This window comes from Equus przewalskii, chromosome 11, assembly GCF_037783145.1.
Source record: "Equus przewalskii isolate Varuska chromosome 11, EquPr2, whole genome shotgun sequence".
In the NCBI taxonomy this organism is placed as follows: domain Eukaryota; kingdom Metazoa; phylum Chordata; class Mammalia; order Perissodactyla; family Equidae; genus Equus; species Equus przewalskii.
Genome location: NC_091841.1, coordinates 17118972 through 17123113, shown reverse-complemented (window position 1 = coordinate 17123113; position 4142 = coordinate 17118972). Strand labels below are relative to the sequence as shown.

Here is a 4142-nt window from a genome sequence, read left to right as displayed (position 1 = left end):
AATTCGTTCTCCGGCCAGACGAACCCCCATTTGGGAAGAGGAAATGTCTTCTTCCCCTACACCTTCTTCTGCAAGTTGCCGATGTCTGAATCAGAGATCCACACCGTAGCAGCTAGTCACACATCTGCATTTAACTGCAAGGGAAGTTTTGAGTTTGCTGGGCCTCCAGAAAATGTAATAAAGCCACTGTCACAGTGAGGAGGGTGGTCTGGATAGAAACAGCCCCCAGTGCAAAGAGCCAGGCAAATAATTTCATCTTCTATCTCCCTTATTCGTCCAACAACCCAAGTCTTGAAAAACTCACAGATGTTTGTCATTGGCCAACCTTTTACTTTGCCAACAAAGGCATGAAAATGACAACTACTGCTGCAATTTATTATCATTATCAGTTGCCAAAATAAAAGACACTTAATGCCAAAAAAAGAAAATCATAGTGTTCAAAAAAGTCCTACAAATTAGACACTGATGTAGAAGTGAAGGGGGCAACAAGTACAGTGACAGTAATTAAGCACCTAGTGAGCAGCAGACACTGTCCTGGATGCCTTGAATATATTATCTCAGCTAATGCTTAAATTAACCCTATGAATTATGTACTACCATTTTGTTATATTTAATGACTGAGATTAAAATGAGACTCTGAGAGTGGGACATCTATGCATTAACTAGTGAGATGGAATACAATCTTAATTCAGTTGACTTTAGAGTACAAAACGCTTCCACATTATCTGTAACTCTGTTGCTTATAGGACTTCCTGTGGCTTAATAAAGACTCTGAGTCCATACACAACTGCTTGAACTTCAAGGGAAAAAAAATATGTTGGTCACAATTTGGGGTGAGTGGTCATGCAAGAGGGTACCTTTTTTTCACCTAAGAAGACAATGACAGGGCAAGATCCAATGCCATCTGGAAATTGAGTCAACACAAGTCAACAATTTTTTTAGTTTTGATTTTGAAAAACATTTTTATAATGTTTTCTATGTGTCAGGCACTGTTATAAGCACTTACCAAATATTAACTCATTTACGTGGCTCAATGACTCTATGGGAGAGGTGCTATCATTACTGTTTTTCTATAGATGAAGAAAATGTGCAATAGAGAGTTTTAAAAAAATTCCCCAGGCCATGTTCAAACCCAGGAAATCTGACTGCAGAGCCTTCTCTTAACCACTGCACCATACTATCTTCTTTAAAAAAAAAAAAACTCCTTTAATTTCTCAGTTCATATTCTAGTTGCCTGCTCTGTTGACCTCACATTCATAGTAAAATGACCCTTTTACCACTCAAAAAGGATTTGTTAAGAGAAAATCATATCCACAATGGATCAGGGCCAAGAACATGGAGGCTCTGGACAAATGTAGATTAGAAAACCAAGAGACAGAGGTAGAGTAAAGGCTAAGGAGGTTGGAAATCATTCTGGTACTCAAGAGCTTATAACAGTATGCTTTCAGAATATTCTTCACAACAGAAAGATACAGAGTATCATTCCTTCAAAAGTTCATGAAAAGATTAGATTAAAGAAAATTTTTGTTAAACTTTCAGACTCTAGTAATAAAAAACAATCATAATAACTAACATCTATTAAGCATACAGTGGAAATAAGAGCTTTACAAGGATTATTTATTTGATCCTGATAATATCTCTATCATTACTCTTTCACTGAATCCTTAAGCTGTTGTGTTTTGCCAAAATTCACACTATAAGTATAAACACTAAGTTTTATCTCAGGATTGTCTTACTCAGACATCAGACAATATGCTTGAAACTATCCTAATATACTATATCCTATCATCAATTTCCCCAAAATATGCTTTCAAAAATGATACAGAAAATCTCTTTCACACAGAAAACCATAAAAAAAGTCTTTCAATGTGAATAAATAGTTAAGATAACAATAACATTGAGTTTTAGTCAAAATAACGAGGCAAGAATAAAGGATAAACCTTTCCAGAAGAAGAAGGAGACAGAAATAATCAGCTCAGATGTAGCAGAAGATTAGGAAGTATGAAAAAGAATAAGGAGAATGTAGACCTAAAACCTTCCTATGTACCCAGATATTTCAACTTGTACTTGCAAAGACAGTTAGCTTGCTTTGCATGATTTATCAAAATTTCAGCATTTCATAATTCTCGTAACTTTAGCTATGAAGGATACTTCCCAGAAATGCCTGAATAAATTACCTCCAGAGAAAGATGGCAGATGAGGATGGTCCAGGCCGTAGGTTCCCCACAAACATGAGGAAAACAAATAAACTAAAATAACTTTATGAGAGCTTGAGAAACTAGTCAAAGATATACAGCAACCAAATAAATGTCCAAACAATAAAAAGCTGCATTCAAAACAGTATGATTTTATGGCATGATTTATGGAAAAGATTATTACTTGAAGAATCCTGGAAACAGAGTATGGAGACTGCATCTAAAGAAGAACTGGGAGACTCAGCTGAGGGATGGGTGGGAGGTTTACTCTACACTTATACCATTTTGTGTGGATTCTATTTTTAATATTTAACATTCTCTATTACATTTCACTTTTTATATATAAAAGTACAAGTGTGAAATTTGCATTATATATTAAATTGAATTAAAAACATAGTCTATATGGCATTAAATATTTTAACTAATACAATAAAAAGAATGAAGATAAAGGACAAGAATCTGACTGAAAATAAAACCAAGAATGAGAAAGAAATAACAGAAGTAAATGCAGAAATTAATAAAAAATTAGCATAACTCCATAGATATTTCATGGACTGACTCATTACATATTATCCATTGAATCCCTACCATACATACATTTTACCGTTCTAGCTACAGTAACAAACAAGACATCATAGAGATTACGTTGTGTCAGGGAAAACTGCTACTAATAGCAAAAACACATAGTTCATTAGTTACTTATAATTATCATAAATCCTTTGGAGAAAAGAGAAGTTTTCATCAGATTTAAGAAGACTTCTACACCCAAGGAGATTGGCCATAATGCCAAATGATTCTTCATGGTGCATGCCAAACTTCTTTACTACTAGATATGACTTTTCTTCTCCAGAGCTTCTTCATAGTATTTGTCATTTCTGAATTTCTCAGAGTGTAGATGAATGGGTTCAGCATGGGAGTTATTACTGTATAAAACACACTCAATGATTTGTCAATAGGGAAGGTCTTAGCAGGTCTTGCATACATGAAAATACAGGGAACAAAGAAGACAACCACAGTGATGTGGGAACCACAAGTCTGGAGGGCTGTCCATCTCCCTTCCTCACTAGGGTTCTTTAGAGAATGCAAGATGACACCATAAGAGATGAGTAAGAGCGGAAACAAAATAGTGTAGATCAGTCCTCCACTGGCCACCACTAAGAGGCCAAGGACATAGGGGTCAGTACAGACAAGTTTCAATAAGGGGTGCATGTCACACAAAAAATGATCAATGACATTAGGGCCACAGAATGGGAGCACATAAATAGTGCTAAGTTGAATTAGTGCAAAAAACCTACAACCCAACAGACTGCTAGCAGCAAAATACACACCCATTGCCTCATGATAACCAAATAATGCAAGGGCTTATGGATGGCCACATACTGGTCATAGGCCATCACCAACAGAAGAAAGACATCTGATCCACCAAAAAAGTGCTCTGTAAAAAGCTGAGTCATACAAGATTGGAAGGATATGATATTTTCCCCAAAGAACAAGTCTGAAATCAATCTAGGGGAAATGGAAGAGGAATAAAGGACATCTATAAATGATAGACTAGCAAGAAAGAAGTACATAGGGGAGTCTTGGGTCTTACTGACAGTCATAGTAAGGATTACGAAAATGTTGCCCACCATGGTCAAAATGTAAAAGAGCAAAAATGTAACAAACAGGACTTTCTGCTTCTTTGGATTCTGTATCAGGCTCAAGAGGATAAAGTAAGTCACATTGTTCCTTGGGTCCATCTAGTTTTTATTGGTTCTCACTTCAGGTATTAGAAGCAGTTTACCTGTAAAACAAGGAGGAAATGTTTTAAATATATTAGAAGTTTTTTCCTATTTTTTAAATTAATACAGTCATTTAAAAACCTGTGTATGGAGTATCTATTTATGTCAAATGTATCACAGAGATTGTCATCACCAAGTTGTATAAGACATATTTCCCCAGTCTCAG

General features: G+C 35.6%; 1 pseudogene; it reads right to left on the bottom strand.

Annotated features, from left to right (window-relative positions):
* Positions 1–2993: 2993 nt before the first annotated feature.
* Positions 2994–3934, bottom strand: LOC139074637 (olfactory receptor 4A47-like; annotated as a pseudogene).
* Positions 3935–4142: the final 208 nt, after the last annotated feature.